General features: G+C 39.5%; 1 protein-coding gene across 4 annotated transcripts in view; it reads right to left on the minus strand.

Annotated features, from left to right (window-relative positions):
* Positions 1-16128, minus strand: part of LOC105605893 (zinc finger protein 665) — a 169106-nt gene that overhangs the window by 122219 nt on the left and 30759 nt on the right. The window lies entirely within an intron of this gene.

Below are 16128 nucleotides of genomic sequence, written 5' to 3' on the forward strand. Positions count from 1 at the left end.
AATCGATCTTTAAAATGGCATCGCATAAATGGTACCCTGAATGGTCAAGGAAATGAAACTGTAAAATGGCAACATTTTGCATTGGTTCCACCTCAGTTACAAATGGATGGGCACCCTCAATTACAAGGAGACATATGGAAATTATGGGCAGTGTCAGGTGACCTTACTATATGGACGGGAAACTTTACCTTAAATATTAATGATCCTAAGGGGCCATTTCAAGTTCATTTGCATATTAATAAATCTTACTCTGCTATAGCATGTGTAAAATTTCCTTATTCTTTACTGTATGGGCAATGGATTTGGAATGAAATTTTGGGAGTTATGTCATGTTCTGATTGTAATTTGACTCAATGTATAAATCGTTCCTGGTGGGAAAATGTTGAAAACAAGATGGTCCATTCCAGTAATTATTCTTTGGTCATTGTGAAAGCACGGACTGAACTTTGGCTGCCTGTTAATCTTACTCGGCCTTGGTCGGACTCTTTTGCTGTCACTCATCTTGTGAATGCTGTACAAACCCTTCTCCATCGATCTCGAAAAATGCTTGGCATCGTCATCACATCAATTCTCGCCGTGGCTTCAGTAACAGCAACAGCAACTGTAGCAGGTCTTGCTTTCATCAGGGCATACAGACTGCTGATTTTGTCAGGGAGTGGCATAAAGATGCTCATTTATTGTGGCAACAACAGCATGATTTGGACGCTCAATTGGCTACTGATGTACTGAATTTATAACACACTGTTTCCTGGTTAGGAGATCAAGTGACTGTGTTAGCTACAAAGAGTGTGTTAAAATGTGATTAGAACTCATCTCACCTATGTGTAACCCCTGTTCCCTTTAATATGAGTGAGGGTTAAAAAAAGGTTAAAAGGTCTTTAGTGGGACACCAGAATTTAACTGCTAAAATTATAGAATTGGAACAAACTATATTGTCAATTTTTAGTAAGATGCTGCCTGATATTATTGGTTCTGATATACTGAAGAGTCTTCAAGAAGGATTAGATAACCTTAATCCTTTAGGGCACGTATCTGCATTGTTAACAACATCCTTTGCGAATATTTTGTTAATTGTTGCTTTATGTTTTATTGCTTTTATAGTCTACCGGCGCTGGCGAAAAGGGAAACAATTGAAAGAAGAAGCTTTGCGTATTCAAGCGCTTATGCAGCATCTACAAGAAAAGAAAGGGGGAGATGTAGGGAACAAGGTATAAAGAAGGTTGAGAAGTGCTTGCAAACGAGACTCTCAACCAGGGCTGAACATTCTTGCAAATGAGATGTTCAGCTAAGAATCCTGTTTGTGCCCGTGGGAAAAGAACATTTCTTGCACACAAGGATGTTTCTCTGATTCCTCAAAAGGAACAGACCCTAAGACAAAACGGATTCTAAGTTGATAAGGAAGTTCCCCAAAACAAAGTCTTAGCTGCAGTAAATAAGTCAAGGTAAAGGTTATCTCGCCCTACGCCTGCGCACTGTATAGTCTCTGAATCATAGTGCTTGGCAGCTTGCCCTGTAGGTTGTTGTGCAAGGGATATAAAATAAAGCAGCTGTAAGAAGCAAGTGTTAAAATATAAAGATTCAAACCACTCTGCAGTGTTGGTGTTTCATTCCATCGCCAGCAAAAACAACAGAATAGGAAAGACAAGACATATAAATTTTTAATGCTGCACATAATATGCCAGCAAATTTGGAAAACTCAGCAGTGGCCACAGGACTGGAAAAGGTCAATTTTCATTCCAGTCCCAAAGAATGCTCAAACTACCACACAATTGCACTTGTCCCACATGCTAGTAAAGTAATGCTCAAAATTCTCCAAGCCAGCCTTCTGCAATACGTGAACTGTGAACTTACAGATGTTCAAGCTGGTTTTAGGAAAGGCAGAGGAAACAGAGATCAAATTGCCAACATACGCTGGATCATCAAAAAAGCAAGAGAGTTTCAGAAAAACATCTATTTCTGCTTTATTCACTATGCCAAAGCCTTCGACTGTGTGAATCACAATAAACTGTGGAAAATTCTGAAAGAGATGGGAATACCAGACTACCTAATCTGTCTCTTGAGAAATCTGTATGCAGGTCAGGAAGCAACAGTTAGAACTGGACATGGAACAACAGACTGGTTCCAAATAGGAAAAGGAGTACGTCAAGGCTGTATATTGTCACCCTGCTTATTTAATTTTTCCCTCAAACATTCAACATCCGGCAGTGCTGCCGTCAATATACCAGCCCTAAATGATTTTTCCCTTTACCCTCAAGTCCCTTCCAGAGTACCACTGGACTTTTTGGACCCCTGCCCCCACAAACCTTCGGTCTCTTGCTTGGCCAATCTAGTTTGACTTCTAAAGGAATTACTGTTCACCCTGGAGTAACTGATTCAGATTATAAAGGAGAGATTCAAATGATGGTGTCATCTCAGATTCTATGGCAATTCAAAAAGGAAGACAAAATTGCTCAATTACTTCTTTTGCCTTACATTTCTATTAACTCCTCTAATAATGTATGGACAAGCAGATTCGGCAGATCAAAAATAATCCTTATGGATATGCCGGGAGCCAGCGTGAGGAACTCCACCCATGGCAAAGGTCATGAGGAAGGAGGCTTGGCATACGCAAAAGCGTGATCAAGCCTCAGGAAACCCCCTGTTCCCGAGCATCTAACCCCAAAACCAGAGTCTGTTTTATGCTCTCACCTACACCTCTGACTTTACGGGGGGCTCTCCCCCATAACCATTTCTCTCGGAGGAGTAAACGTGCAGCTCCAAGGCAATAAAAATTCTTGGGCATGACAAGAGTGTTTCAGCTTACGGACTCCTCTGAAGGTTATCTAGCCCGCCTGTATAGGTTTGTCTGGCCACATGTGATTGTTCATAACCTCCCAACCTGACAGGCATGAGATGTTTTAGACTTACTAAAGGCAAATTCTTTTTGGGAATTAGAAATTATTAGTATAATGGGTTGGTTAGGAATTATATTGGTGAAGGGTTTTTTCATTTGTTGTGTCAATAATTGCTGCTAATTCCCTGCTCTGGGTGGGACAAGGATGTCTCAGGTCAAACCTCTCTGCTGACAGACTAGCTTGTGTGACAGGATTATCCATACTCTTGCCACATGATTGTTTACTACCTCTCAACCATAAACAGCACAGAGAATTTTGGAGTATTTTGAGAGTCTTAATTAGCATAGGGCTTTTTCTTCTTGTTGAGTCAATGATTGCCGCCAGGCCTCCATATCCTTAGGCACCTGGGAATATATTAATCAATATATTTGGACCATAGAAAAGGAAATATAGTAGTTTTTAAGGTTAGCAATACTAGACTTTTTGAGTTAATGGATTTTCTCTTTTGTAATAGATCACTGTACTTTGTTATAAATCACTGTGCCCTTGTTATGCAAAAACATAACTTTATAACTATCTTAAGACCAAATAGATTTTAAGGAGAACATTGGTGAAAGGATTTTCATTTGTTGGGCTGATGTTTGCTGTTAAATCTCCATGTTCCCTACCCTTATAATGAACATAACTAGCATATAGGAGAAATAAGTATTAACCTTTAAGCATATAGGAGAAGTAAGTATTAACCTTTAAGATTAATCCTGTTAACCTTGGGTTAAATAAATTCCTTTCTTGATTGTAACTCACTACACCCTCACCCTATAGGAATGTAACTTTATTTGGAGGGTGGTGCCTGGTTTAAGAAAAAACACCCTTGGAAGAAATAAGTTTTTGGTTATCAGAAAGAAAGGATCATAAAATGTCAGCAGGTCTCACTCATGGCCAGAAGATGATGTACCTTTTTTACATTTATGTGAAACACCTGATTTTGATAAAGGTCAGGGCTGCTGACTCCCGCATGATTCTGTATTCATCCCTATGTGTAACACAAGGTATATAAGCAAACCCCAAAATAAAGAAATCGGATCAGTTTCTGGAAAGACTGATTCCCCTGTGTCGCTTCTTTCTTGCTCTCGTTTTTCTGGCTGAATTTCCATCTGGAGCGTGGGTGCCTCCAAATCAACTTATTTGCCCTGGTTTTCAAGCCCACGCGAGAAGGAGCCCAAGGAGGGGCACCTTCCGATATTCAAGTGGCACCGGTGGCCCAACGTAAATGGTGCAAATTCCTTGTCTTGGAATTTTATTGGTATCCCACGTAAACCAAGTTATTTAGCCCCTTTTTCTCTCCTACTATTTTCTGGCTGAATTCCCATCTGGTTCATGGGTACCCACCAAGCCTGCTAATTTTGCCTGGGCTTCTAAGATCGGACCAGGGGGGCCTCAGTGCCTCCTCTCCTTCAGGAGAACGGGAAGACGCCTGCAGCCTGCGTAGGTGGTGATTGGTATCCCATGTGAACCAAGTTATTCAGCCTCTTTTTCTCTGCTAATCTTCTAATCCCTTCCTATCTGTAATTAAGTAAGCCATTTCCAAAGACGCCGTGCTGTCCCCACGTTCAAATTCCCTGGATCCACTGGGGCTGGACCCCGGCATGGATATCACTGGTATCTCAATATGCCCGACCACATATAAATATCAAAATTAATGGTTCAAGACTTTCTGGTCTCCTCGACACTGGATCTGATATTACTATTATTTCCAAACACTTATGGCCCCAAACCTGGCCTATACAAAACATCTCTTGCCAAACTGCAGGAATTTCTCAAACCAAAGTACAAGAAATTTATCAAAATATTCAAATCTACCCATAAGAAGGACCAAAAGGCCAGCCTGCAACATTAATACCTTATGTGATAGATGCACCCATTAATCTAATAGGAAGGGACTTACTTATGCAATGGCAAACTCAGATATACATTCCACATTTTTCCTAGGGGCCACTGCTCATTTAACAAAGCAATTCTTAAGATAACTTGGAAGAATGACGAGCCTATTTGGACAGAACAGTGGCCCCTTACTAAAGAACTTATAGACACACAATTAGAATTAAAATATATTGAGGAATCTTACTCTCCTTGGAACTCTCCTATTTTTGTAATAAAAAAGAAATCTGGCAAATGACATCTCTTAACAGACCTTAGAAAAGTTAATGCATCTATGAAATCCACGGGTGCACTACAACCAGGGATCCCATCCCCTACTACTGTTCCTCAAAATTGGCACATTATTATTTCTGATTTACAAGATTGCTTTTTAAATATACCTTTACACCCTTTAGACTGAGAGAGATTCACTTTCTCTCTCCCTTTTCCTAATCATATCAGGCCTCATAAAAGATTTCAATAGACTGCGTTGCGTTAACTCAAGATATACTTAACAGTCCTATTTGTCAAAATTTTGTAGCCAAGGCTTTACATCCAATGTGACAGCAACTCCCTCATGCATATATCATTAACTGTAACTACTGTAACTACAAAAAGGAGAAGTGGTATTTTTGACACTGAATGGCCATGATATTCATTCTTTAGACTCCAGAGAAAACTGATTAAAATAAAATCTTTTTTGAAATTGCAAAACCGGTTCTTCTTACATGTGCAGTTAGGAAAAGGTTAACTTGTTAAAATACTTTTTTGGAGCTCCAATTCTGCCCGGGAAACAAAAAGAGGCCTAAGAAAAAACCCAAAGTTAACTCTTATCATGTACTTTGGATACACAGCCCACTCTATCTGGGACTCCAGCCATAAAAAAATTGGTGGAACACAGGAAAAAAAAAAAAAAAATATATATATATATATATATATATCAAAAAGAGATTTTAAATTTCAAGCAGAAAACTATATCTATCTAAAATTATCTATGTCTCAATGTATGTCTCTTTTTTGATAATATAAAATTAATGGGCTTTATTTAAATTCAAGTTCACATGAACTGAAAAATATTCAATATTAAATGTTTATTTAAATATAAATATAATTTAAATATAATTGGTTGCTAATCTAATTAAGGCATGTCTCAAATCAACATTATATAACACTTTTATTGTGCCTAGATTTAAGGTAAACTAAATTTCTCAACAAAAAAGTAACTCTTTATATATATAAATATATAAATGAGATGACAACTTTTAGATAAACTCTATTAAAAATAATTATATTTTTTAAATGTCTATCAAATAATCTCTTAGGGTTGGGGTAACTTAAATTCATAAAATTGTACTAAATAATAAAAGTTTATTAAATAGCTAGGTCATTTCCAAATAAAGTAAGATTTTAAAACATTAATTACTGAACACTAACTTCCTCTTACAAAAAGTTTTTCTTACATAAAAACTAAAGAGATTTTACAACTATTAATAAATACATATAAATGTATATATAATAAATATAATATATAATACATATATTCACCAATCTATAAAATGCTAATATATAAGACGCTTCATAGTTGCTAAAGAAAAGATGTGTGCTTTTAACAAAAAGATATAAGAAATAGCTAATAAAATGATGAATACAAACATATAAAAAAGGTTTACAACAAATGAAAGAGAATTTATGCCAAATGGATGTAACTCATGGCCCTGAACTTTCTTCCTCTTCCTTCTTACATGTCTTGATCGATACAAATTCTTCTTTTATATGGGCCACACCTCTCCGAGGTGAAACTACACAACATGTTACAACCCACCTGTTAGCTTACTTCGCAATAATGACAACACCTAATTCTATAAAATCAGACAATGGCCCTGCCTATATTTCTAAGCAGTTCAAACAATTTTTACATTCATTATCTATTAAACAGATTACAGACATTCCATGTAATCCACAAACACAAGACATAGTTAAACAAACACATTACACACTGAAACTACAAATTAAAAATTAAATAAGGGGGAATACACAGGAACACTTTTATCTTCTTTACCCAGAGCAGACTTTACGAGATTCCAATGCACTATGTTCGTTAAGCCTATAACTGTTAATATAGCTTTATTTGTTTTAAATTTTTTAAACTTACTGCAAGGAGATATCTTGACAAGAGCAGAAAACCATTTCCAGGAATTGAAGGACTCTTCTCCTCTGCCCATTTGGTACCAAGACAGGTTGAATAAACAATGGAAATCTGGGAAATTAATCTTACAGGGAAAGGGGTATGCTTGTATTTCCCGAGATGAATCCAATGAACTCACATGGCTTCCTCTTCGGAAGATCTGACCCAATAGGGCCTCCAGCCTTCAAGATAGAGGCGAGACAACAAAAACCCCAGGAGGAAGAAATTCCAATACAGGCCATGGTGGCTCTAAAGATCTCCAGAAAGCACCGCCCTGATGGCATCACCCTTATGATCTCCCCTCTTGGGGACAAATAAAAACCCTTACAATAATCAAGCTGAAAATCTGGTTTCTCAACAGAGAATGCCTCGGAGTCCTGAAAATATTTTTGTTGCCCTGCTTGCTTTGCTTGCTTGTGCCTCCTCGCCCGCTAAAGCTGAACTAATTAATCACACTTGCTGGGCTTACATACCCAATCCCCCTTTACTTCAGGTTGTAGAATAGACGGAGAAAGGACCAATCGTATTAACCAATGACTCTATATATATGCCTTCTCCCTGGAGCCTTAAAGGGCCCTCACACCCTGAAGGGAAACTAATTAATATCTCTCTAGGTTATGAAGCAGAAAAGGCAATGGCACCCCACTCCAGTACTCTTGCCTGGAAAATCCCATGGATGGAGGAGCCTGGAAAGCTGCAGTCCATGGGGTCGCTGAGGGTCGGACACGACTGAGCGACTTCACTTTTACTTTTCACTTTCATGCATTTCGTGTTCTTGCCTGGAGAATCCCAGGGACAGGGGAGCCTGGTGGGCTGCCGTCTATGGGGTCGCAGAGTCGGACACGACTGAAGTGACTTAGCAGCAGCACCAGCAGGTTATGAAGTCCTTCCTTTGTGTATGGGCCCAGCAAAATTATGCATAAACGTTAGCTGACAAACTTGGGCTTTTGCCCTGTGTAGCTTATTTACTGCCCTTTCTTTGTCTGTGAACCATGTTTATACTACTGAAACGCTGGGGAAAGAACAAAGAACACTAAAGGGTTTACGAATAATAACTTTAAATATACTCCGGTTCATTGGGACAAATGTCAGGGCAAATCAGGAAAATTAATGTTTGTGGCTAATCATACAATTGTCGATTGGGAACCCCATGGTATGTGGTTATCTAACTGCTCAGATGATATTAACAGTATTGTGTGTGATTATGCTACTCAAATAGCATAGGAGATTACTAACACTACAATGGAATATTACCATGACAAAGGACTTCTTGGGTGGTTGACAGTGGAATGGCACCCCCTCCTCCTCGAATCGTCCTTAATAAACAGATTGGGCCTGAACAATGGGACATCTGGAAACTTGCTGCATCCACCCAAGAACTTGGGATTTGGACTGGACATTTCACAGGGACCAACTGTAGTCTCAGAAACTATTTCTTTCATTATAATCAGTCATATTTTATACAAGCTTGTGTTCTCCTTGCTTTTGTTCTAGCTATAGGAAGTTTACAATTCAATAAGACTTTACATTCTATAACTTGTATAAATTGCAAATTATATACTTAAATCTTCTGTTTCCTTAAGAAATGAATCCCTTTTGATTCTTTGATCTCGACGTAGTCTGTGGTTACCAATAAATCTCCAGCGTCCCTGGGAAGAAGGCCCCATGGCTGGACTTGCTTCCTGGTTACTTACTAAACTGCTCTGGCAATCTAAACGATTCATTGGATGGCTGATTCTTCGCATTTTGTGATTAATAGCTATTTGCACCACAGCCGCCGTCACTGGCATTGGTTTACAAACTCAATTCAAACACATAATTTTATCCAAAATTGGACTAAAGATGGTCATATTACGTTGGCCACTCAGGATCAGATACATGAAGATATTCAAGATGAAATACAGGAACTAAAAACTGCCATCAAATGGGTTGGAGACCAATTAATAGATGTACAAAAACAGGTGATGCTAAAATGTGATTGGAATTCTACTCAATTTTGTGTTACACCTGTTCAATTCAATAATAGTACCTGCAACTGGGAACAAATCAAATTTCATTTACAAAACATGCAGATAATGCTTCTCTGAATGTACAATTATTACAAAAAGAAATCTTTGAAACCTTTTATAAAAATCTGCCCTCTTCCACTAATTTGGAAACTTTAGCTGAACAACTAGCTGATCAATTATCTGGGCTAGACCCACACAGATGGTTTAAAAGCATTACTTATAGCATTGGGTCTGGAACTGTAACTTTTGTGATTGCCTGGACAATTATATTTGTCCTTTACTGTTGCCTTCATGCAAAAATTGTTAAAACTAAACAAACTCAAATGGTCAGAGCCCTTTTTACAATTATTATAAATAAATAAGGGGGAATTGTCAGGGAATGTCTAACAGGAGGATTCCTACATGCTGTTTCTCTTAAATCCTTTGTTCCTTATCAGTTTCTGTTGTCAGAAACCAGTGGAATGGCACACTGCTCCCAGGACTGAGGTCACAGGATGAGACAGGCTTGAATCTCCTTCAGTAAACATTCTCCTTATGACAAAGCTGCTTAGTCTCAATCCTCTTTCTTGAGATATGGATTGTCTCCTGACCTTGTGACCATTATTAATTCCTTGTTCCCTTGGTAACAGTTGCTGTACGCTTGGTTTTCTGATCTTTATCATTATCGAAAGAAATTTCTTGTGCAACAGCCTATATATACTCACAGAAAGATCATTAAAGCACCTTTGCTCCACCAGAGCTTCGGTCCCTGTGTCTTTCTTTCTTTCTCTCTCTCTGTTTCTCTTTCTTATTGTCAACAACAGACCGCCAGGTTCCGGTCCATTAAATGACCCCAACAGATTCCAACACAATATGTTCCTTAATCCTGTAACTACCGCTAATACAGCTTTATTTGTTTAAAAACTTTTTTAACTTACTGCAAGGGGATATTTTGACAAAAGCAGAAAAACATTTCGAGGCATTAAAGGATACCTCCCTTCCTCTGCCCATTTGATATAAAGATGGGTTGACTAAACAATGGAAATTGGAAAATTAATATTACAGGGAAAAGGGTATGGTTCTATTTCTCCAGATGGACCCAACGAAATCAGTTGTCTTCCTTTTTGGAAGATCCGCCCCAGGGGAGCCACCAGCATTCAAGACAGAGACGAAACGGTGAATGCCGGGAGCCAGCACGGGAGATCCCACCCATGACAAGGTCATGTGGAGGAGACCTGATGAGCAAGGCTGATCAGGACTCGAGGGACCCCCCGGACCTGTGCCGGGAGCCAGTGTGAGGAATCCCGCCCGTGACAAGGTCATGAGGAAGGAAGCTGACATACGCAAGGCGTGCTCAGACTTCAGGGGCCCCTCTGGAAATTCCTAAGCATGTACCCCAACAAAAATCTGCTGGGTTTTGTGCTCTGTTCTTCCACTCCTCTGACATTCTCTGGAAAAAGTCAATTCAGGGCTTTAGTCTTCTGCATTTCAAAGAGTGTTTCAATCCAAAAACCCCCCTGATGGCTTTCTAGCCTGCCTGCAGGACTCCTACAGCTGCACATGTGATTGTTTGAGGCCTCCTGACCGCAGAAGGCACAGGAAGCTTAAAACATCCTAGGAATGTAGGGGCTTCCAAAGAGTCAAAATCTTTAGAATAGGACGGATTAAAGGTTTCATTTGTTGAGCCAATGCTTGCTGCCAAATTTTCATATCCTTTATTTTTAAATATAGTTGGTATATAGAAAAACAAGTAGTAGACCTGGTATTAGCAACATTAGATCTTTGAATTAAGTACCTTCTTTGTTATAACCCACTTGTGCCTTTGTTCTATAGAGACGTAACTTTAGGACTTTAAGGAGATGTAGATTAAAGAAAAACACTTCAGGGGAAACGAAATTAACATTCATTAAGGAAGAGAGCCAAAAAGTGTTAACAAGCCTCTTAGCCAGAAGATAATGTAAATCACCTGAGACCTTTTGTATACAAAGATATACAGAAAAGAGTCTGGGCTGCGAATGCTACATAATTTTGTATTACCCATTGATCTCTATGTATAATCAAAAGTATAAAAGGCCTTGAAGGACAATAGAAGGAGAGCCAGTCGCTGGACTGGTTCCCCCTGTCTCTCTCTCTCTTTCCCTCCCTCTGCTCTTTACTTTAATTTCAGGCTGAATTTCCACCTGGGGTGCAGAGGCCCGCCAGGTCTACTTACTTGCCCTGGCTGTTAAGACCCGCGCTAAAGGGAGCCTAAGGCGAGGCACCCTTAGATATTCAAGCGAGCGCTGGTGGCCCAACATAGATGGTGCAAATTCCTTGTCTGGAATTGTATTGGTCTTCCGCATAACCCAAGCTATTCAGCCCTCTTTCTCCACTTAATCTCCCTACTACACTATTTCTTCCTAATCTAATATTAATAAATAAACAAGTATTTCTCATGCCAACGCCATCCACCCTTCGAATTCCCTGGATCCACCGGGGCTGGACCCCGGCAGACCAGCTTGAGCATCTACCCCAAAACCAGAAACTGTCTATTTTATGCGTTTCATCAACTCTTCTGACATTAACAGGGGACTATCCCCGACCACCTTTCTCTGGAGAAAGTCAACTTAGGGCTTTAGCTAATAAGTCTCCCGGCCATGATAGGAGTGTTTCAATTCAAACCCCTCTGATGGCTTCCTAGCTTGCCTGACAGGTTTATCCAGACTCTTGCAGCTAAGCATGTGATTGTTCACAGCCTCCCAATCGTGAGAGGCACGAGAAGCCTAAAACATTCTAAAAATATGGAGCCTTTCAAAGAGTTATAAATTATTAGAATAGTGCTGGTGTAGGATTTCATTGTTGAGCCAATGCTTGCTGCCAACTTCCCATATCCCTTATCCACTGTGTACCTGCAATAGTTAATGCAGTTGGAATGTAAGTAAAACAAGTAGTAGCCTTGGAATTAACCACATCAGATCTTTGAGCTAATTGGTTCTTTCTTTGTTGTAACTCATTGCACCTTTGCTCAGTGAGAATGTAACTCTGTTTAGCACTTTTTGAGGCTGACATAGATTAGAAATATAAAGAAAAAACACTTCAAGGGAAAATAAGTTTTCTGGTTGAGCAGGCTTTATCAAAAGAGGGTCATAAAATGCCCATAGGCCTCCAAGGCCAGAAGATAATGTACACAACATTGTTTATGGGAAAGGTATGCAGAAAAAATCCTGGTTTCAATAAGGGCAAAACTGCTGGAATGTTTGGGCTAACTCTGCATGACTTTGCATTTTTCATTTCCCTCTATGTACAAGTCAGAGTATAAAAGTTCCTTTTGAAAATAAAGTTATGGGCCTTGCTCACCAAAGCTTGGTCTCCCCGTGTCATTCTTTCTTTCTCTTTCCCTTTCTCCCTTTCCCTCCCTCTTTTTCAGGCTGATCCCTTGGAGCACAGGGGCTCTCTGAGTTCACTTTTCTGCCTGGGCTTCTAAGACCCAATCAAGAAGGCACTCTGCGTCTTCACTCTGGCGAGAGGGTGCCTGCGGCCTCCGTGAACAGAGCAAGTCCCTTGTCTGGGGCTTTATTGGCTTTCTTTGTAAACCAAGGAATATCAGCCTCTATTCTTTCTTCTCTCTCTCTCCTCCCCCCTCGCCGACGCCGTTCATCCTGAGGATATCCCTGGATCCTGCCGGGGCTGGACCCCGGTAGGTGAAATCCCCAGGAGGAGGTTTCCAGTACAAGCCATAGCAACTTTAAAATTTTCTAAGAAATGCCACACTCAAGGTCCTTGACCTTATGATCTCCCCACTCGGAGACAGATAAAAACCCTTACTAATCAAGCTGAAAATCTAGTTTCTCAACAGGGAATGCCACAAATCCAGAAAATATTTTTGTTGCTATGCTTGCTTTGCTTGCTTTTCCTTCTCCCGCTCAGGCTGCCTTGATTAATCATACTTATTGGGTTTATATACCTAACCCCACTTTACTGCAGGTTGTAGAATGGACAGATATAGAACCGGTCGTATCCACTACTGACTCAGTACATATGCCTCCTCCTTGGAGCTTGGAGGGGCCCTCTCATCCTGAGGAAGAAGGAAGATTAATTAACATTCCTCTAGGCTATAAAATCCTTCCTTTATGCATGCGCCCAGCAGAATTATGTATTAATGTTAGTCGACAAACGTGGGCTTTCATCCTGCCTCCAAAAAAGAACTTCCACACATCGTTTAGACTGTTTACTGCCCTGTCCCTTTATGAGAACCATGTCAATACTACCAGGACTCTAGGAAAAGGACAAAAGTTGGAATGCAAGGGGTCTATTTATAAGGACTTTAAATATACTCCTGTTTATTGAGATAGATGTCAAGCTAAATCATGGAAATTAATGTTTGTGGCTAATTACAGCATTGCTGATTGGGGACCCTATGGTATGTGGTTATCTAACTTCTCAGATGATATTAATAGTACTATGTGTGATTATATTACTCAAGTAACATGGAAGATTACCAACAGTTCAATGGAACACTTCCATGACAAAGGACTCCTTGCCTAGCTTGACGGCGGAATGGCACCTCTTCACCCTCAAATAAATGAATTGGGCCTGAACAATGGGACATCTGGAAATTTGCTCCAAATACTGAAAAACATGGAAGTTGGACTGGATATTTCACAGGGACCATAGTAACTATCCTTTCCATTATAATCATTCATATTTTATACAAGTTTGTGTTCCCCTTCCTTTCGTTATAGCCATAGGAAACTTACAATTTAAAAACACTTTACGTTCTGTGACTTGTATATTTGCAAACTGTATACTTAATTCCTCTATTTTTCCAAAAGAAAGAATCCCTTTTGATTCTTCGATCTCGACACAGTCTGTGGTTGCCAGTAGATCTCCAATAACCCTGGAAAGAGGATCCCATGGCAAGACTTGTCTCCCAGTTGCTCTCTAAATTACTCCGAAGATCTAAGCGATTCATCAGATGGTTGATTCTTGGCATTTTGGGGTTAATAGCCACTTGTACCACTGCCGCTGTCGCAGACATTGTTTTACAAACTTCAAACACGAAACTTTATTCAAAATTGGACTAAAGATGCTCATACTATTATATGGGTCACTCAGGTTCAGATAGATGAAAAAGTTCAAGATAAAATTCAGGAATTAAAAACAGCCATCCAATGGGTTGGAGATGAATTAATAGATTCACAAAAACAAGTATTATTATATTGTGATTGGAATTGCACTCAATTTTGTATCACTTGTCTTCGGTTCAACCATAGTACTTACAATTGGGAACAAATCAAATTTCATTTGCAAGATATGGATAATTATGCTTCCTTAAATGTACAATTGTTGCAAAAGGAAATCCTTGAAACCTTCTCTAAGAGTCTACCCTCTTCCAACATTTGGAAACCTTAGCTGAACAGCTAGCTGATCAATTATATGGGCTAGACCCTCAAAGATGGTTTCAAGGCATTACACATAGCATTGGATCTGGAACTATAATTATCCTGGTGACTATATTTGTAATATACTGATGCCTTTCAACTAAATTGTTCAAACTAAACAAACTCAATTGGTCAGGGCCCTTTTTCACAAAAGTATCTACAGTCATCTCCAATTATGAAAAAATAAAAAGGGGGAACTGTCAGGGGACGTTCAACTTTAAGGGATCCAATATGTTAGTTTCTTCTTTTGTGTGCCATTTCTCAAGGACTCTCTATTCCTTACCAGTTCTTGGAAAACAGGAACGAGCAGAGGTGCAGGCAGTTCTCAGGACTGAGGTCATGAGAAAGGGCACCTGCTTGGATTTCTTTCAGTGACTCCCTTCCATGACTTTTTACTTAAAGGTAATCTATTCAGTTATGCCCCTCTTTCTCAGGATATGGAATGCTTTCTGGCCCTTTGAAGATTGCTATTTGCTTGGCTTTGTTTTTGCTCAATACTTTTTACTGCCTAAAGCTGCCTTGTATGAAGATATAATAAACACGTGTTTCTTCAAATAAAGCACCCGGTTTCACTCGAGACTTGGGTCCCCTGCATCCTTCTTCTCGTCGACTCCAGTCTCCAGTTCCTGGTCTACAAAGACCGTGACAGCTCTGTCTTCAATTTCCACAAATAAGAGTAACTCTTCTTTAATCACACATACAACAGTTATTTCTATCCAATGGAGCACATGACCCTTTTCCTATGCATCATTCCTAGCACACCATCAGTCCCTGGTAACTGTCCCTCTCCTCCGAAGAAAAGCCCAGTCCTTTTAACATCTTGCCTACTCTGTTCAAGGTCAGTTGGTAGAACATTATCTTTTATAACGGGCTGGACTATGTATGGAAGGGCTTCCTGATCGTACTGACCATGAGTCATGTCCTAGTTTTACGTTATTTTCTGCCCTCCCTCTTGCTAATTCACACACACCATTGAATTTCGTAATTCAGGCTGTATGTTTTTCCAGGAAACACGAAAGTGAATGAATCATATCTAATGAAGTCGGCCCCTTCATCTCACCGATTCCTTCCCAAAGAGCATCATGAAAAGCATGTAGCAAATGCGTTTGATCAATGTATCACCAAAGCCAAGCACTTAGAGCTCACCACACAACAGCTCAATCAACTGAGAGACTACTTGTTGGGCAAGGAAGAGTGACTTTATTCAGAAAGCCAGGAGACCAAAGAGATGGTGGACTACTGTCCCAAAGAATCATCTTTGTTGAGTTAGAATTTGGGTTTCTTTTACACGGAAAGATCTCTATAGTTTCTCTTCAAATATGGACTTACTGCAGTTGCTGAGTACCTGAATTAAGTCATCAGAGAATACATATAGTGAAAAAGGTAAAGGATTTGCCACAACCACTGAGTCTGGCTCCACTATGTTCCTATTTTGGGTAAGATCCTTGCCACACACATTACATTGCTGTGTGTTTTCTCCAGGATACTCTGATACTAATGGCGAGATGTGAGCTGTGAGGATAGGGTTGTTTTTTTTTTTTTTTCACACTTGTGAAATTGGTGAGGAATCTTTCTAGAATGAATTCATGTTCTATAGACCTAATAAATACATATATATCTGGCTTCTATCCAGTATGAATTTTCTCATGAGGCCTAAGATGTTGCCACACTCATGATATTTGTATGGTTTCTCAGTAAGACGAATTCTCTGACCAACAGTAGGCTGTGAATTTTGAACTTTGAATTTTGAAGACTTCTACCATATACCACTTTCACATACATTT

The sequence above is a fragment of the Ovis aries genome, chromosome 14, assembly GCF_016772045.2.
Source record: "Ovis aries strain OAR_USU_Benz2616 breed Rambouillet chromosome 14, ARS-UI_Ramb_v3.0, whole genome shotgun sequence".
In the NCBI taxonomy this organism is placed as follows: Eukaryota; Metazoa; Chordata; class Mammalia; order Artiodactyla; family Bovidae; genus Ovis; species Ovis aries.